At 48.2% G+C, this 26,649-nt stretch overlaps 1 protein-coding gene across 2 annotated transcripts in view; it reads right to left on the minus strand.

Moving 5' to 3' along the window:
- Positions 1-26,649, minus strand: part of LOC140421025 (ecto-NOX disulfide-thiol exchanger 2-like) — a 347,774-nt gene that overhangs the window by 295,779 nt on the left and 25,346 nt on the right. For both annotated transcript variants that reach the window (XM_072505320.1, XM_072505318.1), the window contains exon 2: positions 12,690-12,768. The gene's annotated coding sequence lies outside the window, so the exon portion shown is untranslated. The remainder of the gene's footprint in view (positions 1-12,689; positions 12,769-26,649) is intronic.

Consider the following 26,649-nt stretch of genomic DNA (forward strand, 5'->3'; position numbering starts at 1 on the left):
TTTGAAAAGTGCCTGGCTGGTTTTGCTGAGAGCAGTTTAAAAGTGCCTGGCTGTTTTGCTGTGAGCTGATTAAAAGGAGAAAGCCAGTTTGAAACAGCAGCTTGGGTGTGTCTGTGTGTTTCCAGAGAGTTTGCAGGAAGAAAGCAAGGTGCTGGAGCTGAAGTCACCCAAGCTAATATATCTCTGCCATTCTACAGAAAATATATATATCCTTTAACCTGATGTGATACTGTTTAAAGGTGTTAAGTCTCTTGGAAGTTTGAAGGAACATTTTAAGGAGTTATTTACTGTTGCAATATTTTCTGAGTTATCTTTGAAGTAAGGGGTGTTAAGAGATCCAATGTTTATTTAAGATGTTAAGTTGAGTTCATGGAATAAACAGTGTTTTGTGTTTAAAAACCCACGTGTCCATAATTGTAATATCACACCGAGGGAGCAAGCCGCGTGCTCGGAAAAGCAACAAATCTATTAAAGGGAGAGGTTGGTTGAACTCCATGATACATTTTGGGGTTCTGAAAATGCCTCGCCCATAACAGTGTTAAGATATTCAATGTTTCTTTTTAAAAGATTAACTCGAGTTCATAGAATAAACATTGTTTTGTTTTAAAAACCACTTGTCCATTTCTGCTGTATCACACCTGGAGAGTACGCAGTGTGCTTCCCACATCACAATCTATTAAAAGTTGTGGGTCGGTTGACTCCATGAAACACTTTGGGGTTCTGTAAACCCGGACCCATAACATAAGCAACACTAGAATGCCTCGGGCATAAGCAACACTAGAATGCCAACTATTTTCAACAGGAAGCAATAATCTAGCAAACCATATTGGAGTATGAGAGAATGAGCCTTTTCTCGGTCTGGGAAGAATGCATAAAATGTTTTTTCACAAGAGCATAAAGAATCATTATTCGTAGAAAATGGCAGCAATAATGAGCTTAACAATTGAATTAACACCTATGACTTCCATTTTCCTAACATCAATGCCTCTCCTTATACCTCTCCACTCCTGGTACCTCGTTTCAATTTTTAAAATCTTGAATACTTACAAAATTACATGCCTTGTTTCCATCCTTCACTTCCACTACTTCATTATTCTTCTTCCAAAATTCAGCAAACTTTATCAGGAGTTTGTGTAACAGAATAAAATGATTCAATTCTCTGCTCAAGGGATTACAAATCATTAAAATGTCATCAGACTCCAACAACTATCCATCCTACACCAGATTCACAAACTGTATATAAAAAGTTGTTTATTTTTTAAATCTATATTAGTAGAACTTACTGTTGTCTCGATTTTTTCAATGTGTAGATACTGAGAGACAGCTTTTAACATACATAGAAAATAGAAGCAGGAGGAGCCCATTTGGCCCTTCGAGCCTGCTCCGCGATTCATTATCATGGCTGGTCATCAAGTTTAATACCCTGAACTAGCCTCCCCATATCCCTTAATTCATGAAGCCCCAAGAGCTTCTTGAAATTACACAACGTTTTGGCCTCAACGACTTTCTGTGGTAGTGATATACACAGATTCACCACCTGCTGAGTCAAGAAATTTCTCCTTTCCTCAGTCCTAAAACGTTCACCCCTTATCCTCAAACTATGACACCCCCCAGTTCTGGACTCCCCCACCGTCGGGAACATAGTTTCTGAATCTATCCTCAGGATCCAGAACGCGCAAAATTCCGGACATAGGCTGTGTCGCCCACTGAGGGCCTGGGTCGCCTCACGTCAGCGTGCTCCTGCGGATCATAGACCTTTCCCCCAATATTGGGCAGGATGAGGCTCCATAGCATGCACAGGTGACTGCCCATTAACAGCTCCGAGGGTTCTATTCTGGTAGTGGCGTGCAGCATAGTGCAGTAGAATAAGAATCGGGCTAGACGGGTCTCCGGAGAACCAGAGGTCTGCTTCTGCATCCCTAACTTAAAAGTGCACCGCCCCCACTCGGCCAACCCATTGGCATACAGGAGGTAAGGAGCAGTCCTCACATGGCAGACACCGTTCATTTTCAAGAAACCCCCGGATTCCGCACCAGTGAAAGCTATGCGGCTGTCTGACTCCAAAACCTCGGGAAGTCTGTTGGTACTGAAAGTTTGGCGGAGCTTCTGAATTATGGCTCGCGACGTAGTCGTGGACATGCAGTGGACGTCCCTCCACTTCGAATGGGCATCCACGACGAGTAAAAACATTGCTTCTCCAAAAGGTCCCGCAAACTCCATGTGCAGACATGACCACAATCAGCCCGGCCAATCCCATCCTCGTCATCAGTGTAAAGTCCCAGGCAAGCAACCACTCAGAAGCAATGACGGTTTAGAAAATCACACTATTTATTTACCTATTCGAATACACTCCTCCTCCATGAAGTGTCTCCTGCGCCCAGACCACACTTGGGCTGGGGTATTTATGCCCCAGTGTCCCCTAGGTTAAGGGTGAGGCTACTGGGCAACTGATGGTGCAGACCCCATGACCTTGGATCGAGTTGCAATAAATACTAACATATCAAAAATCAGATATGTATATATTAATTTTAAAGGCATTTTGCTGATCCACTGGGTGCATTGTAATATTCATGAGAAATGACTGCTTTATTTAGCTAGCAAATTGAACATAAAAAAGGCATTTTAGAAATGTCTGTCATTTGCATTGGTATAAATTCCCCAGCGCAATTGTCGGGGGAGAGGGTAGGAAACCATCTTGCTTTGAGTATAAACAACACTAAAATGTCAAGTGTTTTCAACAGGAGGCAACATTCCATCCAAAATCCATCACTTAAACTATTTAGAAAGAATTTCTTTTTTAAAAGTAGGATGAAACTGCATCGACCAGTAATATGAGACGTCAGTGCCACGAATGAAATTCATTTCTACACTTTCACTATATATCAGCATCAAGAAATCCTAAGTCATGTGTTCGGAGCACAAGAAGCAGAATAAAACTGCTTGGGTCAGCAATAAGAATTGTCTCTGATCCTTTCACTACACTAGTCTCACTTAGTATTTTCTGGCCCAGTTTCTTTGCACTATACAAATTGTGAGTATTAAAAGCCATTATAATTAGGGTGTAGGAAAACAACTTGCGCAAGGAAAATATTCCCAGTTTTATCCTTTCATTTTAATATCAGCAGAAGTAGTTTTGATTTTGAAATGCCAGTTAATGTCAGCAGTTCTATCATTTACCAAGGTGCAAAATAAAGTCTTCAAATATTCACATCTCCTGCTGTTCAAAAGTTACGAAGAAACAAGTCAAAGTATTCTGTACGTTCATTATTGGAGCCAATATAGTTGCTTTTCATTCTTTTTCCTCCCTGTATCTATTTTACATAATTATCTAACTCCAGTTCATTGTTTGTACATTATTAAGATAGGGCATAATTTCAGAGAGCATTTGCTCATACACACGCCCTCTTACATTATCTTGGTTGAACTCTCAAAAACCATAAATTCACTGACTGGAAGATCGGATTTTCAATCCCCATCATCAGTCAGCAACTGTGGTGTATCCAAACTATTAGATCTAAACACAGCTGTCAGATTCCATCACCCTGATTCAGCAGATCATCAAGTTATGCTTTATATCAAAGCAGCCAGCAATTTTTCCTCCCTTTGGCATTTTCTTTTCATTTCAAAACTACAATCTAAATTAATACGGTTTGGTTGCAAAAACTGCTAGCGGCAGATCTATGATCTCAATTCATTTTCTGTTACACTTTGTAAAAGTCTCAAAGTTGACTGACAGTGAATGATCAGCAAAAATGCAAAGGGTGCAAATGAAAGAGGCTTAATGGTATGAATGGCAAGACAATAATTATCCTATTCATTCAGCTTTGCCGTGCCTTTACTGTTTTTGTCAGTTATTTTGATGTGAATCAAGGTACATTATATTTTTAGCATGCCTCGTTAATTGCAATGCAGCCATTTTGAGAAAAAACTGAAAAAGCAGGAACAGTGTTAAATATCTACGTTGCAATGGATTGACACGTTTGCAGAAAAGCAGCAATGAATATAAAGGGTTGGTTTACAGGAATTTCCAATGCTTGATACAAGAAAACACATATTTGTAAAGAATTATTTTAAAAAAATATATATTTATTAAAGTTTTTTAACACAATTTTTCTCCCTTACAAACAATAAACCCCCCAGTAACAAAATAACAAGAAATCGCACTGAGCAAGATACATACATGGCAAAATGATATATTTACATAGCTTTGTACACTGACTCTCTCCCGCAAGTGCCAGTTTCCCCAACCCTCCCAAGCAATCCCCGTTCCTCCCCCCCCCCTTCCCAGGACGTGTGTGTGTGTGTGTGTGTGTGTGTGTGTGTGTGTGTCCCGGGTTGCTGCTGCTGACCGACCTTCCTCTAACGCTCCGCGAGATAGTCTAGGAACGGTTGCCACCGCCTGTAGAACCCCTGCGCAGACCCTCTCAAGGCAAACTTAATCCTTTCCAGCTTTATGAACCCAGCCATGTCGTTTATCCAGGCCTCCACGTTGGGGGGCTTCGCCTCCTTCCACATTAACAAGATCCGTCGCCGGGCTACTAGGGACGCAAAGGCCAGAATGCCAGCCTCTTTCGTCTCCTGCACTCCCGGCTCGTCCACTACTCCAAATATTGCTAGCCCCCAGCTTGGCTTGAACCGGACTTTCACCACCTGAGACATTGCTCCCGCCAATCCTCTCCAGAACCCCTCCAGTGCCGGACATGACCAAAACATATGGACATGGTCCTGAGCACCTTCCACATCTGTCCTCTACCCCAAAGAACCTACTCAACCTCGCCCCCGTCAAGTGCGCTCTGTGAACCACCTTAAATTGTATCAGGCTGAGCCTGGCACACGAGGAGGAGGAATTAACCCTACCTAGGGCATCAGCCCACAGACCTTCCTCAATCTCCACCCCCAGCTCCTCCTCCCATTTACCCTTCAGCTCCTCTTCCCATTTACCCTTCAGCTCCTCTACCAGCGCTTCCCCCTCTTTTTTCATCTCCTGGTATATTGCCGACACCTTGCCCTCCCCGACCCATACACCCGAGATCACCCTGTCTTGAATTTCTTGTGCCGGGAGCAACGGGAATTCCCTCACCTGTCGCCTCACAAAAAGCCCTCACCTGCATATATCTAAAAGCATTTCCCGGGGGTATCACAAACTTCTCCTCCAGTGCCCCTAGGCTCGCAAACATCCCGTCAATGACCAGGTCCCCCATTCTTCAAATCCCCGCCCGATGCCAGCTCCGAAACCCCCCGTCCATCCTCCCCGGGACAAACCGGTGGTTACCCCTGATCGGGGACCACACCGAGGCTCCCATTGCATCCCTGTGCCGTCTCCACTGGCCCCAGATCCTTAGCGTTGCCGCCACCACCGGGCTAATGGTGTACCTTGTCGGCGAGAGCGGCAGCGATGCAGTCACCAACGCCCCCAGGCTCGTTCCTTTACAGGACGCCATCTCCATCCTCTTCCATGGCACCCCCTCTCCCTCCATTACCCACTTGCGGATCATCGCCGCATTTGCTGCCCAGTAGTAGCTCCCTAGGTTTGGCAGCGCCAACCCTCCTCGGTCCGTACTTCGTTCCAGGAACCCTCTCCTTACCCTCGGGGTCCTAGTCGCCAACACAAACCCCATTATACTCCTACCTACTCTCTTGAAAAAGGCCTTGGTGATCACAACGGGGAGGCACTGAAACACAAAAAGAAACCTCGGAAGGACCACCATTTTGACCGACTGCACTCTACCCACCAGCGAGAGCGGTAACATGTCTCATCTTTTGAAGTCCTCCTCCATTTGCTCCACCAACCTCGTCAGATTCAGTTTATGTAGGGCCCTGGCTATCTGGATCCCCAGATACCGAAAGCTCCCATCCGCCCTCCCCAGCGGTAGGTCCCTTATCCCTCTTTCTTGGTCCCCCGCCTGTAATACAAAGAGCTCACTCTTCCCTACATTGAGCTTATAGCCCGAAAACTCCTCAAACTCCCTTAGAGTCTGCATGACCTCCACCATCCCCTCCATTGGATCCGCCACGTACAGCAACAGATCATCCGCATATAGCGACACCCGATGCTCTTCTCCCCTTCGGACCACCCCCCTCCATTTATTAGACTCCCTCAATGACATGGCCAAGGGTTCGATCGCCAATGCAAACAACAGGGGGGACAGGGGGCATCCCTGCCTCGTTCCTCGGTATAGCCGAAAGTACTCCGACCTCCGCTGGTTCGTCACCACACTCGCCACCGGGGCGCTGTAAAGGAGCTTAACCCAACTGATAAACCCTCCCCCGAACCAAAACCTATGCAGCACCTCCTAGAGGTACTCCCACTCTACTCGGTCAAAGGCCTTCTCCACGTCCATAGCTGTCTCTATCTCCGCCTCTCCCTCCTCCGATGGCATCATTATCACGTTTAAGAGCCGCTGCACATTAGTGTTTAATTGCCTGCCCTTTACGAATCCTGGCTGGTCCTCGTGGCTCACCCCCAGGACACAGTCCTCGATCCTCGTGGCCAGCACTTTTGCCAACAACTTAGCATCCACATTGAGGAGCGAGATCGGCCTGTACGATCCACATTGCAGTGGGTCCTTGTCCCGCTTTAGGATCAAAGAAATTGTCGCTTTCGACATTGTCGGGGGCAGGGTCCCCCTCCTCTCTTGCCTCATTAAAGGTCCTAACTAGTAGCGGGGCCAACAGGTCTACGTACTTCCTGTAGAACTACATCGGGAACCCGTCCGGTCCCGGGGCCTTCCCCGCCTGCATACTCCCCATACCCTTGCTCAGCTCCTCCAACCCAATTGGTGCCCCCAAACCAGCCACCTCTTGCTCCTCCACCCTCGGGAATCTCAGTTGGTCTAGGAATCGTCTCATCCCCTCTTCCCCCGCTGGGGGCTGGGATCTGTATAGCTCTTCATAGAAGGCCTTAAATACCTCGTTTATTTTCGTCCGTGGCTCCCCTTCCATCTTTGACTCCCCCTATTTCCCTCGCTGCCATCCTCTTACGGAGCTGGTGTGCCAGCATCCGACTAGCCTTTGCCCCATACTCATAGGTCGCCCCCTGCGCCTTCCTCCACTGTGCCTCCACCTTCCCTGTGGTCAACAGGTCAAACTCCGTCTGGAGCCGTCGTCTTTCCCCAAGTAATCTTTCTTCCGGGGCCTCTGCGTATCTCCTGTCCACTCTCAAAATCTCCCCCACTAGCCTCTCCCTTTCCATACCCTCCGTCTTCTCCCTATGAGCCCTGATGGAGATTAACTCTCCCCTAACTACAGCCTTCAACGCCTCCCATACCATCCCCACCCGCACCTCCCCGTTGTCGTTGGCCTCCAAGTACCTTTCGATACACCCCCTCACCTTCCCTCACACCACCTCATCTGCCAGCAGTCCAACGTCCAGCCGCCACAGCGGGCGTTGGTCCCTCTCCTCTCCCAGCTCCAGTTCCACCCAGTGTGGGGCATGGTCCTAAACAGCTATGGCCGAATACTCCGTCCCCTCCACCCTCGGGATGAGCGCCCTGCCCAGAACAACAAAATCTATCCGGGAGTAGGCTTTGTGCACATGGGAGAAAAAAGAAAATTCCCTGGCCTGCGGCCTTGCAAACCGCCATGGGTCCACTTCCCCCCATCTGATCCATAAACCCCCTAAGCACCTTGGCCGCCGCCAGCCTCTTTCCAGTCCTTGATCTGGAGCGGTCCAGTGCTGGGTCCAATACTGTATTGAAGACCTCCCATTATCAGGCCTCCTATCTCCAGGTCCGGAATGCGCCCCAACATGCGCTTCATGAATCCAGCATCATCCCAGTTCGGGGCGTATACATTTACCAACACCACCCACGTCCCTTGCAACCTACCGCTCACCGTCACATATCTCCCTCCATTATCCACTACAATAGTCTTGGCCTCAAATGACACACGCTTTCCCACCAATATTGCCAGCCCTCTATTCTTCGTGTCCAGTCCTGAGTGGAATACCTGTCCTACCCATCCCTTTCTTAACCTGACCTGGTCTGCCACCTTCAGGTGTGTGTCTCTTGGAGCATGACCACGTCTGGCCAGTCCCGTGTCCACGCCTCCCTCACCCTCCAGTCCCCCAGCCGGGGGACCCCCGTCCCGACCACCTCTTCTGTGTCCCATTCCGTTTTGGCCAGTGCAGCAGCAACCCCTTTCCCCCCACCCTAGACACCGGTCTAGCTTTTTTGCTCCCCCCATATCACTCCCGTAAGTCAGCTGACACCTGCTGACCCCGGCTTCCCCCGCCGTCCCTTTGACCTCCCCATGTGGGAGTCTCCCAATCAATATGCGTTCCTTCGTTCCCCTTCCCGCCTTTCTTCCCGCACGTGGGAAAAAACCCCGCCCTTTCCAAAGCCCCCCGCCCCCCGGCGCAGCTCCTGTAGCGGCCTTGTCTCTCTCTCTCCCCCAGCCCATGTAACATTTCCTGCGTGATTGACCCCCTATGTACAACAACCATCACACATCAAACCTCAAACACCCCCCCCCCCCCCCCCTCACAAACCCTCAGTTAGAATCCAACATTTCGGTTTGTATGAAGGTCCACGCCTCTTCAGGCGTTTCGAAGTACGAGTGTTGGTCCTTGTATGTGACCCACAGTCGCGCTGGCTGCAGCATTCCGAATTTCACTCCTTTCCGGTGCAACACCGCTTTGGCCCGGTTGAAACCCGCTCTCCGCTTTGCAACCTCCGTGCTCCAGTCCGGTTATATTCGGATCTCTGCATTGTCCCACTTACTGCTCCGCTCCTTCTTGGCCCATTTCAGGACCCTCTCTCTGTCCGTGAACTGGTGAAATCTCACCACCATCGCCCTTGGCGGCTCATTTGTCTTGGGCTTCCTCGCCAGCACCTGGTGTGCCCCGTCCAGCTCCAGCGACCTCGAAGGGGCCTCCATCATCGCCCCGAGCATCGTGCTCGCGTATGCCACGGCATCGGCCCCCTCCACTCCTTCAGGGAGACCCAGGATCCGCAGATTCTTTCTCCTCGACCTGTTCTCCAGGTCTTCGAGTCTTCCCGCCCATCTCTTGTGTAGCGCCTCGTGCTGCTCCACTCTCACCGCCAGGCCCAAGAGCTCGTCCTCATTCTCACTGACTCTTCTCTGTACTTCCTGGATCGTCACCTCGTGGGCCTTCTGGGTCATCCATAGTCCTTCAATTGCCGCCAGCATAGGCGCCAGCATCTCCTTGCGCAGCTCCTCGAAGCAGCGCTTGATGAACTCCTGCAGCTCCGGCCCACACTCCGCTTTGTCTCCGGCCGCCGCCATTTTGTTTTTTTCCCTCGCTTCTCCCGCTGCTCCAATGCCGCTTTTTTGGCCGTTGCACTTCTGGTCCGGTCCATAAAAGCTGGAGCGGGGACCTCTCTCTTCCCTTCCCCACAGGTTGTCTTCGAAAAAATTCCGTTGGGGCTCCTCCAACGAGCCCGAAAGTCCGTAATAGCAGGAGCTGCTGAATCGTGCAGCTTAGCTCCGCGTAGCCGCAGCCGGAAGTCTCCTTCACAATTTTGTTGAAGCTAATACAAACATGATGGGCATGATTTTAAGGCTCGTCATGCTTGAGCGTTAGCACGACGCGGCCATTAGATTGCAGGGGAGACCAAAATCGGGAACTGCGGCAGGTCCCGATCGGTCTGCGATCTAACCGCTTGCTCCCACTGGCGAAATCTGGACCTCGCCGTGATGTGGCGAGAAACCAGTAATCACCAATTAAAGCTGATCTCCATACAACTAACGGGAACATCCTATCTAATAGCATCCCGCGATCTAACTGTCTCCCCAGCAAGTGGTCACATGGACACCGATTAGTACACCTTTTTAAAAGTGAAGCTGGCGGATTGGCTGCTGTGGAAGTCCGAGCAAGTGAGTAGCCCATCTTTGCTCCTGGGCAATGAGCCCAGGGACACTGGGGTTGCTGCCCCTGTGCTCGGGGAGGATGGTGGAGGCAGTCATCCATTGGGGGGGGGATTAAGTGCCCATGGTCATGCCACCCCCTGGATCGTGTGTACCCATGACAGGGGCAACCTCAGCCTGTCTGTCCCACCGACCACCCACTGACTGTGGAGGCCTCTGGCCACACAGCTGAAGGCTATTGCTAATAGGAATTTAAAAATCGTAGTTAAGTGAACATTTCACACCTCCCAATGTGGCAGTTTTTGCCTAGCATCCCAATCAGACCATGATGCCTGGAGACTGTGCCGGAGCGCTGCAGGTAGCAACACCACAGACGCAGCGGCCAACATCCGAAAACCAGAACCAGCATGCCGGGGGGGGGGGGGCAAGAGATTGGGGGGTCAGCTGGCACAGCACCCCCCAACCCCCCCTTAGTGACGGACACATACTCTGCAGTGCCTCAGAAAGGTCCACCTGTGACTGGGACATGTCCTCCAGCGAATCGGACATGCTACCGAGGCCCTCAGTCATGGCCATCACTGACTGAACCACGCCTTGGACTCCCATCACTCATGCTGCTGACTTTGTGCACCAGGGTATCCCCTGCGCGCGTGGCCTCTGAGACTCCTGGACTGCCGCTGACGTCCCCCTCTGAATATTATGGCCAAACCCAATCAACTGCATCAGCTCCGGGTAAACCTGGTCCAGAGGCTCAGCATCTGACTGGGACCCAGCAGACCTCCAACTGCTGTCTTGTTTGGGCATTCCTGCCTTTCACCTGATGTGCATCAGCTCCCCTCCAAGGTGCTCTCTTGGGAGGCGGGGGGTACCCACCCGCATGGGCCAGCACCATTGGGTAGAGATCCTGCGGAATAATGGACAAGTGGTCAGTGGGAGGGGTGGATCAATCTGTATGGCATTAACAACTCCCGTGTGACAGGTCATCTGGGTGGCGGCCGGTGGATCCTCACCTCTGCGCCATACGCCAACCTCTACGTCGGTGACCGACCGATCTGCCCTCAATCACCCTCACGAACTTCAGGGCCCATTCCTCCTCGGGGGTGAAGTCTCTGATGCCCGGCACTCAGTCACCCGTCTGGGCCCTTTCCCGTCTGTTGCGGGCCAACTTCCCCTGCAGGGACACGAGAGAGCATCCTGAACCGCATGCTTCTTTCATGGCGGAGGGAGGGGGTGGGAGGCAGGCACAGGCAGTGCTGCCAGGCGCATAGTCATTTGGGGGATGGGGGTGGGTGGTGCTGGTGCCAACCCACCTGTGTGGCCCGGTGGTCGTTAATCTTCTTATGCCACTGGGTGCCAGTCCTTCTGATGATGCAGCATGAGCTGACGGCTGCTGTCATTTCCTTCCAGGAAAGATTGGCTGCCCTGCGGCTGACCCTCCGAACCCCGGAAATGAAAATGAAAATGAAAATCGCTTATTGTCACATGTAGGCTTCAAATGAAGTTACTGTGAAAAGCCCCTGTGGGGATCAGGGCATCCCATCTGATTTTGACCACATCCAACAATCTGGCCAGGCCGACATCCCGAATTGTGGGGCTGGTCTCCTCGGTGACATGGCTACACACTGTGTGGGGGTTGCTCTGTGGGATCGGTTTATTCAAGTGTTGTTCCCCCTTGTTGGCAGGCATGGTCCCAGCGAATCAGCCAGCGGTGGGACCCCACAGGCCAACACCATTCCTTCACAGCTGACCACAAAATGTGGTCTCATGGATTTTGCACTGGACCCGCTTGTGACTAGAAAGCCATTCTGGTGCAGTGCCCTCTGCAGGGGATTTAATATGGCACCCTTCGATAAGAGTTAAAGTGTTCTTGCATAACTAAAGGAAATCTTACCAAAGAATATATAGAAAATGCAAAACAAAAAAAGGCCTTACGACCCAGCCAGTCCATACCAGGAATACAAGTTTGGGAGGCTGTTACACATTATATTTTTCATAAATTCTTTCTTTTAGCTGGAGTTAAACAATGTTGCTAACTACACAGCCATGGACAAAACCTAATGGTGTGAGAGTTCATACCAAAAGGAACTAATGCAAACATCAAATCAGTGATGCTGAACCCTGCATCAACTGGATCTTTAACTGGACAGGAAAACATGCCATATCTTCTGACAGTTTGAAATCTATCTGTTGTAAAAAGAATATTTGATGCAGATTTTAAAACACCAGCCTATTTTGCTGAAGTTAACCTGAGGAATAACTGGCAGTAAATATGCAAAAGGACTGCAATATTGCAACTTGAGCAATCATAAACAATCCACGAGCTACATACACTATTTCCACATTCCTGCCACTGCCAAAGTAAAACCCGAAATACACATCCAAGATAATATCTAACTTATGAATACATGAACTAGAAATCAGAATATTAAAAGATCAAAATGGTGAGCAATCATCCAATAAAAGTGATGACGACAAGATGCCAAGCTGCAGCATCCAAAGATGGATATTAATTGTTGTCAAAATAACATTTCCTTTGATGTTTTCCATGGTTTTGAAAACAAATTTAGGCTAGATTTTCACACACTTACTTTCAACAGATAGAAAACCCAGCTTAACATGCTTGAAAACCAGAGTGGCAAGCCCCAAGGCTGCAGTGATAGTGATAAAACTTCTCACTGTTACCAACATACTATGCAAGACTGAGAATAGAGGTTTTTTTGCCAACTATGCATGATCTGAATGAACTTTTTAAAAATATTATTTGTATAGAATCCTTGAAGAGTGGTTTCCCCAGCTAGAGTATCTAGAACACAGGATGCAGTTTCAGGATCAATTAAGCTGGCATTCAATAGAGCACATACCTCAGTCACGCAGTGTTAACTCAACGTTATAACAATTACGCAGCTCCTCCTTGAGGCTTTTCCCTGCCTGTATTGTGATCTGTACAAAATTGGGGGGGAAAAAAATCATTTTATTAAGAGCTTCCATCTTACGGAGAAGGTTTCAGGCTTATCTACATCCAACAACCTGCTCTAAAAACCCTGCTCACATTCTGACAGCTATGACAAATTGCGCCACAGCAGTTGAGACAGTCAATCACATTTTAAATCAAACAACCCACAAATTTTAAAAACATGTCAAATTTTCCTATCCTTCAAAGTCTTTTAATAAATTTCAGGATCTGGACCATCGCTAACAATAAATCCGTTCTTCGGTGGGCCATTTCCTGTGTACCAAATTTGATTGAATTACATGCATTAGCTTTGGAGATAATCTTTTCTGTTGCAAACAACAGACTAGCAAACAGCAACAAAAACATTGCCTCCGCCCAATTTCAGCAGCAGTGGCAATAAAGGGCTGATCATTTAGGACTGAGATGGAGAAATTTCTTCACTCAAAAAAAATGTGAATCTTTGGAATTGTCTGCCCAGGGGGTTCTGAATGCTCTGTCATTAAGCATATTTAAAGGTGAAATGGACATTTTTTGATATCTCAGGGAATCAAAGGATATGGGGAGAAGGCAGAAAAATGCAGTTGAAGCTGAAGATCAGCCATGATTATCTTGAATGATCGAAGCTTGATGTGCAGCATGGACATCAGCTTAATTTATGTATTTCCCAATAATGTTGTAATAACGGTGAATAAAAACCAATTGCCCCTGTGGCAATAGGGAAATGCTTCAAAGGAAAGAAAGACTTGAAAAGAAAATAATAGTCTATCAGGTTCAGCAAGGGCTGGGATATCCACAATAGCATCTTCCCGTGGTTGGGAAGTACAGTGGGCAGCCAAGTGAATAAGTGGGTGTTAGTTTAAAATAATGAAACTTTTTAAAACATAACTGAACAAAAACAGAAAGTCTTATCTGGAAGGCTTAAAATACTTGAAGCTGTTCCCCAAGGTTGCACCTAAATTTAAAACTGACCTGGAGATCTCAAAAAGAAATATTAGTACTACTTATCTTGATCAAATATGCAGAAACACATGCAAGTAAAATTTCAGGCCATGCAACTTGGATAACCAACTTTTAATGACGTTTTTTGCAAGTAAAAATTAAACAGCATCAAAAAATACAAACTGCATTTTTTTACATTGTTGCACATACAAACGGTAGAGGCTCATTGAGCTAACTCTCCTAATCACACCAAATCTGAATGCTACATTTCCTTACTATAATTCTGGATATAATTATGTTGCAAGCATTGCCCTAATAGGAATTCATGATGTCCTTTTTTTGTTGCCTGGATGCCGTGCTGCATGCTCACTATTAAGTGATGAGAACAGCTCTTAGATCTCGAGGCTCTCAAAATTCACATGGGACAAACTAACAAGCAAAACGTACAAATGCAGATAGAATTGCCAGGGATTAGCTACATTACTTGGATTTGTGGTCCATTATCAGACAGTTATAAAGGACAAAATTTAGGCCTTTTGACTCGGTGATACATTATCATTACCACTAATTATGTATTCTTCTTTCAGGTTTGTAGATAATGAGGTGTCCAATGGTACCCGAATAAATATATTATTTCAGTCTTGCCTCTTGTACAAAATGCGTTTCTACCTGCATTTTTCCATTACTGCACAAATACAGCAAAATTGGATATCAGTGATTAGGTATGTCTTTCTTAGCTGTTGTTTTTCTTAGCTGCATCATTCTGAATTTAACACTTTTCGAGCACATCAGAATGATACATTGGAAACATCATACTCCCGGATCCACACTGGCCAAAGTTTTCCGTCCTCATTTGTGGCTAAAATTTTCCGGTGCTGCCACGGATGAGAACGGAGATTCCTTCCTTTTAAAAGAGCTACCCAATTAGTGCCACTGCCCTCTGCTCTTCTCCCACGATTCTGCAAAACTTTCCTCTTCTAGTATTCATCCAAGTTTCTTGGAAAGTAATTGGTAATCTGTTTCTACTTCCCCTTCAGGCAATGCATTCCATCATCATAATTTGGTATTAAAATGTTTATTCTTGCAATCACCCTAAATTTGTCTCCGATTACTGATCCTTCTGCCACTGAAAACAGTTTCTCCTTAATTACTCTATCAAAAACGTTCATGATTTTGAATATCCTTTAAACCTCCCTCTAACCTTCTCTGATCTGAAGAACCAAAACCTTTAATCTCTAGCACCATTCTAGGAAATTTATTTTGCACCCTCTCGAAGACCTTAAGCGAAATTCTCTGCCTCACGATGCCACAACACGAACCGAGATCGGGCGTCTCGCAAAATAGAGGTCCATGCCCACCGCCGATTTGGGGCCATGGTCCAGTGCACAGGTGGTGGCAATAAAGAGGTCTGCATCCCGTGCCAGCAGCAGCATGCAAAACCGGTATTTGCATTCATTTAAGTATGATTAGTGCATTTGACCCACTATGCTCCGGGCCTCCATGATGCTGCGCTCCGCTCAGGTAGAAGTCATACGGGTACAAATTCCTACAGGTATTTACAAATAGGGACTGGGCGCCTGGTGAAATCTACCCTGCAGTTAAGTGTAGTCTTGTATACACTTTAACTCAGTAGACATTTGCACTACACGTCTCGGATGCGAAATGTAATCTTTATTGGGTGTCTATTGATTATAATTGAGAGTTTGAAATCTTCGTGAGGTTACAAATTAAATATTCCCAATGAAGCCCCTGCCAGCAGAAGACTTGAAGATATATGATTAAGCTACGTAGCGTACAAACTTTCAAAATACAGTAATGATTTTTTGCTCAAAGCCAAACAGCTGGCACAGACTTAGAGTTAGAGTGGAAATATGAAAATTCGAAATAAAGATAGTAGACAGCTAGGCAACTAGTATAAAGTGATTCTGGAATGGAAAATGGCTACCTCGGACCACTATCTTTAAGGAAAATGTTATCAATCTGAGTCCATCTGTTCCTATCCTTGTAACATGCTGATTGATTTGGGTGAGTTCCCAATACATTTGATTGGATGATTAGTTGTCAATCATCAATATGCAACATAGGTAGGAGTATGCTGCACCTTTGGGTGTCTTCGGTGTGTTGGAATGTAAACTTACACTTATTATCAGATCTGGTATTTGCTGACAGCTATACTATTCACATTTTGAACAATGGTCGATTCATGTTAACTATGGTGCTCATTTTGACCTTCAGTAGAAATGTTGCATTTGCTTCTAGTTAGACTGCAAATGTTTCAAATGAATTCTGTATGCTTTGCAGATTTCTCTGTAAGCTATGTGTTTTTTTAAATTGTAATGAAACTGATTCAATTCTGTGGTTTAGGACAGAAACCATTTGAAAATGGTTTTTAAACTGGGTAGTATTTAAAACAAAACAGCTAAATTAATGACCCTTTTACCTATCAGAAATAGCTGGTTTCCTTCAGCGCCATGGCTGCTGAGGGGGAGAGAAAGAGAGAGAAGGTAAACAAAGGTAAGGTAAGTTTGAAAAACGGTTGAGGATTGTAGCGCTTCCTGGGGGGGAGGGGGGGGAAAGAATAGCGGGATAGCGGGGAGCGACTTGGCGACAGCTCCATGGATTTGGGGTGTCCCCCTCAGGATCAGGATGGCCTGGCTCGGGACGCCATTGCTCCAGTATTTGTTTTAAATGCATCCATTTGGTACGCCTTTACAGGCTCCTGGCTGCGCACTCTGCTGACTTCTCAGTGCCCTGTAAGTGCACAGAGCCTCTGGTCATTTGGGAGCCCACCTAGCCACCCCTCTGTAAACTCTCATACCCCTGCTGACCCATCAATCAGATGGATGTGGACAAGCACAATCAGTGGTTCTCCAGGTGCTGGCACTCTTCAGTGCAATCAGAAGCACTATCCCACTGCAAGGGAACAGCAGAGCTCACCCCTAGCAAAGGTCACATGCACCGTGGCCTTTGGCACCGTCCATGGCACACTGCCCCTCTCAGGGCAGAGGCCTCACAAATGACCCCATCAGTTAGCCCACTCCATAGGACCACCAGCTGTCTCAAAGCCCTGCCTGTTCACTGCATCCTTGCTCCCGTCCAACCTTCATCCGGACGGATTGTGACAACCTGTGTGTCACACACAGGACCCACATCACACTGCAGCTACGCTCCCAGTACTGAGGAGTGCCAGCCCCTGGAGAACCACAGATTGAGCTCGGCCACATCCATCCCATTGATGGGTCATACATCATGTTGACAGGGACAGATGGTGAGGATAGGGGCTCCTCGGTGCAACTCACTAATGGGGACAAGGGTGCAGCGTGGAAGGCAATGTATCGGGGGAATGGCTGAAATACAACACAGGCTCACCATGTACCCTGTTGGGTTTGGATGGGCAAGGGAATACTCATCTTGCTAACAGATCTCTTTTCCACCTCTGCAGCAAATGACTTTCAGAGTACAACCAAGAATACCAGGGCCTCCGTGGGGAAGACCCTGCACAAGAAAAACATGCCCAGAACAGGGGCCCGCCGGTAAGGTTCGTCGACCGTCCAACATAGAATTTACAGTGCAGAAGGAGGCCATTCGACCCATCGAGTCTGCACCGGCTCTTGGAAAGAGCACCCTACCCAAGGTCAACACCTCCACCCTATCCCCATAACCCAGCAACCCCACCCAACACGAAGGGCAATTTTGGACACTAAGGGAAATTTATCATGGCCAATCCACCTAACCTGCACATCTTTGGACTGTGGGAGGAAACCGGAGCACCCGGAGGAAACCCACGCACACACGGGGAGGATGTGCAGACTCCGCACAGACAGTGACCCAAGCCGGAATCGAACCTGGGACCCTGGCCAGACCGCCTGTGCCGCCAAAGATTTCAGCTAACCAAGGAGACCGTGCACCACTTATGGCAGATGCTGGCACACATGGCACTGCAGGGGTTTGGAGGAGGATACCGGTGGCTGTCTAGATGAAGGTCGCCCTGAACTGGTATACCTCTGGGTCTTTCTCGGGATCTGTCTGGGATCTCGTAGACATCTGTGGTGCATCCGGGGGGGCTATAGAAACTTCAGTCTGCCCAGGCACACCAGAATGCTCAGGCAGCAGGATTTGCCACCATCGCTGGCACGCCCCAGGTCCGGGGTGATCAATGGCACATATATCTCCTTATGAGCACCAACTCATCAGGGGATGTCCTTCATCAATCGGAAGCAGTCCCACTCCATGAATGTAACCACCAGGTGCACATGTACATCATGCGTGTCAGTGCCAGATACCCAGGCAGTGCGCAGGATGCATACATCCTGGCCCACTCATCAGTTCTCGGCACCTTCGTGGCGCTACCTCGGTGAGGAGTCGGCTCTTGGGTGACAAAAGGTTACCCGCTGTGGATGTGGTTAATGACACCTGTCCTGAGGCCACAGACCAATAAGGAAAAATGCTACAAAAACACCCATGCAGCAATCTGGAGCGTCACTGAGTGTCCCCAAGATACGCTTCCAATGCCTGGACCGCTCCAGTGGGGTGCTCCAATATAGCCCCCCAAGGAGGGCCTCAAACATCATGTTGGCCTGCTGCATCCTGGACAACATAGCGCAGCAGAGATGGGACATAATGGAAAAGGAGGAAGAAAGCCAGGCCTGAACTGATGAAGATCAGAAACAAACGGGCATGGAGCACGGGCTGGCTCAGCAATTCACCCAACGTGTGCTCCAGGGCCGCTGCACAAGGGACAACCTCATCACCAGATTGGCCGCCACCAGCAGCACTGCCACGCTGGTCCACCATTCCATACTCTTTTCCCCAAACCACTCTGCAAGTGGTGCCCCCTACCCCATAGCAGCTCACATTCCCCCCTGTTCCTCCTCCCTTTACTCCATCCCACCTCCCCACCTCCTCTCCAAGGGTCCTACCAGTGTCACTACAGAGTGCTGGCCCCGGGCAGGCAGCATCAGATGATCTTGTCCATGGGACAGAGAATGATGACTTGCTGGGAGATGAGCTCAAGTACTCCTCGCCTTTGTCTGACTCCTGCCTTTAGGATCACATTCCACTGTCCGACCATCTCATGGGCCCATATATTCTTTTGGCCAGTGTTGGTAGGGGGTTATGGAGATGGTGAGTGGTGATGGGTCACTCACTGGGTAAGTGTCCTAAAAGGTGGCCTCACACCTCTGGTTTCGTTCTTTGCCACCTCTGAGGGGGACCCCAGGTGGAATGTTTAATTGTCCTGGGGGCCCTGCCCGGTACCATTCTCCTACACCCACATCACCAAACTCCTACACCCTCCACCCAGTACACGCTCTACATCCAGCCCAGTCCATCCTTCAGACAAAGGATTGAGGCAGGTCGGGATGTTGGTGTGAAAGTGTTTAATCGTGACTATATACAATTGTCGTGCCCTGACCCATACCTCTAACGTATGTACTGCACACCTGCCACCTTAACTGGTGTCTAACTTTATTTTGCGTGGTTACTACTCTTTCTAGATGCGACCCTAGACAGCACATCAGACATGGAGGCAGCCTGCGTGGGTTTCCTCCGGGTGCTCCGGTTTCCTCCCACAGTCCAAAGATGTGCAGGTTAGGTGCTCGATGTCCCCGGGCTACTCCAGGTGACGGAGGTGAGACCAGAGAGAGCTCCGGAGGCTCCACCATCACCTGGCGTTGCCAGTCCTGGAGGTTTGCTCTTGTTTCAACTAGAGTCTCAATGCCCTGAACCATGGAACTGTCATGGCAGCGTCCCTTTAAGAAAGGTTTTTGTCTTATCACATGGCTTCAGTGATGTCATTTCTGTGGGTGGAGCTGAGCTGTGGGCTGAGAGTTTTACTTTCGCAGTTTTTGGCTGCTGTGGATGAACTCAGACAGAGAACAGAAGCGTTTGGCCTGTTTCTCTCTATTTTCAATTTAAATATCTGTTCCAGTAAAAATCACCTTGGTGGTGGCTTTCGATATAGTTTGGCTTCTAGAAGTGTTTACACCTGCTGGTAAGACGGGGTCAGAATCTCAGGGAAAGACAGTCTTATTCAAGTGAGAATGCAGAGTGCTAGGCTACACCATTGAAAAGGGGTTTTTGATTTATGGGATTTTATTTTTGAATTGGAAGGGGGAATTCATTAAGTGTTATACATAGATTACTGTGGCTGGGTGGTATCTTTATGTTTGTAATTGATAAAAAATATTGCTGTGTATATATATATCTTATTTTGATTGAAGTGCCTTGGAAGACTGTTCAATCACACCTAAATGGAAGGCTCTTGTGCTCATCCTAGCCAAATTCAACATAAACGTGTAGGTCAGGAAGACTTCAGAATACACTTTGGTGTTTCTAAACTCTGGCCCATAACAGAACAGAGAGACTGGGTCACTTCCCTGTGAGTGAGTCATGTCCCCGTGTGACTGGCCCAAGTCAGTCAGCGCTCAGCCAATGCTCTCAACACCCTCAGCCATGACTCTTTGTGACTAAGCCAAATTCTGGAGCGCCACAGCAATGTCCATGTGGGCCCAATACATGGTTGCCTGTGATTGGGCTCCCCTGTCCTGAGCCTCGTACAGTGTGTCCGAAGCTTTGGACATCTTGACCCATGACGTTTTGACCAAAGGTTTCCACTCCGGACACCACCCCTTCAGTGTTGGCCTGGGTACCACTCATTGTCGGCACAATCTCCTGCAGGTGCTGGAAAGTTGTTGACAGCTCCCCCTGTAGATCCTGGCTCTGTATCTGCATCCCCACCAGAGATGGAATCACATTTTCCAAAGCACGATACCTATCTGGACGACAGCTGTTTCCTGGAATGAGGCTCCCTTGGGAGTCCCTATCTCCATCTGATGTGCTGCAGCATGTGTGAAGTGGGGACCAAAAGGTGACCCAGGACCCTCTTTACTTTCCTCGCCATGGCGATAGCCTCTGCAATGGTGGAGGATGCAAATGAATGCAGTGTCGAATGCCGGTGCCGTCCCCAGACGAGTTCTCCAGAGTGTGCTGGGGTTGTGGCTTGGGGCGAGGTACCCAGAGGGTGTCCTGCCTCTCCACCATCGCATCCAATATGCTATTGAGGTTCATGTCTATGAAGCGTGGTGCTGTTCTTCTCTGGGCCATCTTCTTTGCTGGAATGAGTGGGTGGGGGGAGTGGAGTGCTTATAAGCAGTTCCAGCTTGTCAAGCTCTCCAGTGCCAATTCCAACTCCAGCGAATCCGACACCGGCGGGAATGAAAATTGTTCTAGATTCACATGGGCAGATTGTTGGCCCATTAGAATGTCCTGAATTGCTCCAGAAATAGTGCTCCCAATGGGAACCGCGTGCAATTCAGTCCCAATGTCAACACTTTAGTCTGCCAAACGGAGAATTTCGCCCATAACATTCTTTCAATAGTGCTGTATCTAGAACTGGCAACATCTATACTGATCAGTCAGATTGCTTGCATCAACATGCTTGAAAATGTTTCATTTTGCAAGCCCGAGTGCTAAAATTAAAAGACTAAGAAATAGGAATGGTAGATGCAAAGGAAGAGGGCTGGTAACACAAAACAATTTATAACAAGAGCAACTTGTTAGATACAATCTCTGAACAACAAGCAATGCCACAAGTACTGTCCTTGTGACAAATCGCTTTCTGCAGGAAGTCTTGTTGCCCTAACCTAGATCTAACAGAGAACCTTAAAATGCAAAGCACTATCCCAGACTTCAAAGCACCGCCCTAGTATTTTGAAACATTCAGATTTAATTAAATAAAATGCAAGTTCACTATCCGTACCCTTTTTCCTTTCAGTTTAATGTCGGGAAAACATCACATGTATTACTGGCTGGGCTTGTGTCAAGTCATTCAAAGTCAACATTAAATGCACATTAAAAATGGTCACAGCATTTCCAATTTTCATTCATCCTACTTAAGACTGATGTTCCACATGGGGTCTCCCTTTTCAATAACTCTATCTGCCTTCCTCCCAGTGACTAGAACTCCCTCCTCCCTGTTCCCCCTCAACCAACTACCCCTTCCCCCTTGTGCCCTCAACCACCCCACTTTCCATCCTCAACTGCCCCCTCCCACATGCCCTAAACCACACCTCTGCACCCAAAACCATCGTCCCCTCCTCCCCTCAATGACCCGCCAGGTGCCCTCAACCACACAACCTTCCTCCCCTTAACCACCACCACCTCTCCTAACCACCCCTTCTCCCTCGTGCCCTCAACCCCCCCCCCCCCCGCACCATATGGCCTCAAACACCCCCATATGGCCTCAACCACACCCCGCCACAACCACCCCTTCCCTCAACCACACCCGTCAACTAGCCCCTCCCACACATGCCCTCATCCACATCCCTTCCTCCCATTCAACCAACCCCCCCCCCCCTCAACCACCAGCCCCTTCCCCCGGACTGCAGCGGTTCAAGGCAGCAGCTCATCACCACCTCCTTTGGGGTACTTAGTAATGGACAAGATACACAGGCCTCGTCAGCGAATCCCACAATCAATAGAAATTAATTTTGGCAACTCCCCCCTCCGTAACCCCTTTGGACCAATCCTCCCACAACCCTTTTGTGCCCCCCCCCCCCTGCCTGACAACCCATTCGCACCCACACCACCCCGCATGTAAAATCAAACTGCCATGTATTTTATAAACCATGTCTGGCCAGCAACTAAGTGAAAGGAAGGAACAGGATATACTTTGCAATTGATACACTTAGCAGTCAGAGAAGCAGGCTAGTCACAGATGAGGTGTTGAAGAAGCTAGAGCGAGAGAGGGGCAGCCAATGTCAAGAAACAGCTCAGCTCGAGATGAAATGCAGAAAAGCCAGTTTGTGCAAATTTAGCTTTCTTTGCTGAACCAAACACTATTTCCAATTCCTGGTTACTTCAGCCGTACGGTGTGATAGCCACTGGCTGGTCTTGACCAATAGATTGATGGTGTTGTTTGGGCAATGGAGGGGTCTCAGTGGAGTTTAGGATTACAGGGTAATTGCTGCATTTGGGTTTCCAGTCTTTGAAGGACTAAGTGCTTACTGTTAATGTTCTTTGTAGTGTTTCATTACCTTCCTTCTACTTTAATAAATACTTTTATTGTTGTTTAATTAAAGAGAGGTTTGAGCTCTCACCATTTCCACAGACATTTCTCACTAATATTCCCCCCCCAACAACCATCGGTTTGTCCCAGGAAGGATGGACGGGGGATTTCAGAGCTGGCATCGGCTAGGGATTAGAAGAATGGGGGCCCTGTTCATTGACGGGACGTTTGCGAGCTTAGGGGTGCTGGAGAAGAAGTTTGGGCTACCCCCGGGAAACGCTCTCAGGTACATGCAAGTGAGGGCATTTGTGAGGCGGCAGGTGAGGGAATTTCCGCTACTCACGGCACAGGGGATTCAAGATAGGGTGATCTCGGGCGTATAGGTCGGGGAGGGCAAGGTGTCGGTGATATACCAGGAGATGAAAGAGGGGGAGGCTTTGGTAGAGGAGCTGAAGGGTAAATGGGAGGAGGAGTTGGGGGAAGAGATTGAGGAGGGGCTATGGGCTGATGCCCTAAGTAGGGTTAATTCCTCTTCCTCGTGTGCCAGGCTTAGCCTGATGCAATTTAAGGTGGTTCATAGAGCGCATATGACGGGGGCAAGGCTGAGTAGGTTCTTTGGGGTGGAGGACAGATGTGGGAGGTGCTGAGGAAGTCCGGCGAACCATGTCCATATGTTTTGGTCATGCCCGGCACTGGAGGGGAGTTGCGGGAACAGTATCTAAGGTGGTGAAAGTCCAGGTCAAGCCAAGCTGGGGGCTAGCACTATTTGGAGTAGTGGACGAGCCGGGAGTGCAGGAGGCGAGAGAGGCCGGCATTCTGGCCTTTGCGTCCCTAGTAGCCCGGCGAAAGATCTTGCTAATGTGGAAGGAGGCGAAGCCTCCCAGCGTGGAGGCCTGGATAAATGATATGGCTGGGTTTATCAAGTTGGAAAGGATAAAGTTTGCCTTGAGAGGGTCTGCGCTGGGGTTCTACAGGCGGTGGCAACCGTTCCTAGACCATCTCACGGAGCGTTAGATGAAGGTCGGACAGCAGCAGCAGCAACCCAGGGGGGCTGGGGGGTTCCTGTGGGGGGCTTGTGAGCAAGAAAGCACATGAATGATCCGGAAACTGACATGTACGGGAAGAATCCAATGTACAAAGTTCTGTATTTTATTGACATGCCATGTTCATGTCTTGCCACGCGAGTTCTTTTTCTTTTCTTTGTTACGGGGGGGGGGCTTGTTTGTAAGGTGGAAAATATTGTTATTGAAAAAATTCTTAATAAAAATATATATATTTTTTAAAATATTCCCCCCCAAAAATACATGCAAAACCAGTGGTTCACGTCGGAACACTCCTGCACATAACAGCAGTGGGGTTTCATAACACTCTTGTGCTTTGTCACTAGTGGTCAAGCTTTGAGGAGTCGAGAGGCAAGTTATGCACAAAAAGTTGTCAGCCTCTGACCTGCTCTTGTAGCATTTAACATTTATATGGCTTGTAGTTTGGTTCCTGGTTAACGGGAACCCCAGGATGTTGATAGTGCAGGATTCAATGTTGGTAATGCCACGGAAAGTTGTATTTACTTCGATACCCTCTTACAGGAAGAATTCATTCATTACTGATACTTGTGCGGTGCAAATGTTACTTACCACTTGTCAGTCCAAGCCTGGATATTGTTAAGATCTTGTTGCATTTGGACATTGACTGCGGGTGGCATGGTGGCACAGTGGTTAGCACTGCTGCCAACGGTGCTGAGGACCCGGACCTGGGTCACTGTCTGTGTGGAGTTTGCACATTCTCCCAGTGGCTGCGTGGGTTTCGCCCCCACAACCCAAAGATGTGCACGTTTGGTGGATTGGCCACACTAAAGCCCCTTAATTGGAAAAAAATAATTGGGTACTCTAAATTCCCCAAAAAAGGACATGGACTGCTTCAGCATCTGAGGAGTCATGAATGGTACTAAAAATAGAGCAATCATCCGCAAAGACCTCACTTCTGACTTTAGGATAGTGATGAATCACCTGAAGACAAGCTTATGTCAAAACCCTGAGGAACTCCTGCAGCAATACTCCAGGACTGAGATAGTTTAACCACCAACAACCAAAACCATCTTCCTTTGTGGCAGATATGACTCCAACCAGTGGAGTGCTTTCTCCCTCATTCCCATTTCCTTCAATTTTGCCAGGGCTCCTTGATGCCACATTTGGTTAAATGCTGCCTTGACGACTAGGGCAGTCACTCACGCTCACCTCTCGAGTTTTCCTCTTTTGTTTGCACCAAGGCTGTCAGGCGGTCTGAAGCGGAGAGGCTCTGGCAGTACCCAAACTGAACATCAGTCAGCAGGTTACTGTTGAGTTAAGTGCCACTTGATACCACTGCTGATCACACTTTTCATCACTTTGCTGATGATCGCAGGCACGCTGATGGGGTGGTAATGGGCCAGGGTGGATTTGCTCTCATTTTTGCTGCCAGGACATACCTATGCAAGTTTTCACATTTCCAGGTAAATGCCAGTGTTGTAATTATACTGGACAGATTGGCTAGGGGCGCAGCTAGTTATGGAGCCCAAGTATTCCGTACTATTGCCTGAATAATGTCAGGGCCCATAGCCTTTGCAGTATCGAATGCCTTCCCCCATTTCTTGATATTACATGCAGTGAATTGAATAGGCTGAAGGCTGGCTTCTGTGATGTTGGGGGCCTGAGTCAGAGATTGATTATCCACCACTCGGTACTTCTGGCTGAAGTAGGCTGAAAATGCTTTAGCCTCGTCTTTTGTACTGATGTTCTGGCTTCCCCCATCATTGAAGATGGGGATATTTGTGGAGCCTCCTCCTCCAGTGAGAATTGTTTAATTGCCCGCCACCATTCGTGATTGGATGTGGCAGGATTGCAGAACATGGATCAGATCCTTTGGTTGTGGGATTGCTTAGCTCTGTCCATTGCATTCTGATTCTGCAGTTTGGCATGCAAATAGTACTCTGTGTTGTATCTTCACCAGGTTGACACCTCAATTTTGGGTACGACTGGTGATGCTCCTGACATGACCTCTGAATTCTTCGTTGAACCAGGATTGATTCCAGATTTGATGGTAATGGTAGAGTGGGGGATATGTTGAGCCATGAGGTTTCAGAATGTGTTGGTATACAATTCTGCCGTTTTTGATGGCTCACCTCACGGCTGCCCAGTATGGAGTTGCTAGGTGTGTTCAAAATCTATCCATTTAGTACGATCGTAGTGCCACACAACACAATGAAAGGTATCCTCAATGTGCAGATGGGATTTGGTCTCCTCAAGAACTGTGCAGTGGTCACTCCTACCAATACGGTCATGGAAAGATGTATCTGCAGCAAGCAGGTTGGTAAGGACAAGTAGGTTTTTCGCTCTTAGTAGTTCCCTCGCCACCGGTCTAGCAAAGGTGTCCTTTAGGAATCGGCCAGTTCTGCCAGTAGTGTTACTTCCAAGACACTCCAGGTGATGGATCCCACCCAAGGTACATTCTCTGCCATTGCCACTCTCAGTGTTTCCTCCAAATGGTTTTCAACATGGAGTAGTACTGATTCATAATGGCAAATCCCTCCCGACTGTATACCACAATGCCACTACTTTCCAGCCAGGGTTAGCGATGGTGATGTGTGGGACATTATCTGCAAGGTATGATTCTGTGAGTATGACTTTATCAGGTTGTTGCTTGGCTAGTCTGTGGGACAGCTTTCCCAATTTTGGCACAAGTCCCAAGATGATAGCATGGATGACTTCTGAAGGAGGGCTGAGTTTGCAATTGTTATTTCCGATGCCTCAGTCAACGGAGGCCAATCCCTTTTAGACTTTGTGCAACTTGATACAACTGAGTGGATTGCTTGACTATTTCAGAGATTATTTAAGAGTCAACATTACTGTGGGTCTGGAGTCGCATACGTGCGAGACCAGGTAAAGATTTC

This window comes from Scyliorhinus torazame, chromosome 5 (assembly GCF_047496885.1).
Source record: "Scyliorhinus torazame isolate Kashiwa2021f chromosome 5, sScyTor2.1, whole genome shotgun sequence".
Taxonomy (NCBI): Eukaryota; Metazoa; Chordata; class Chondrichthyes; order Carcharhiniformes; family Scyliorhinidae; genus Scyliorhinus; species Scyliorhinus torazame.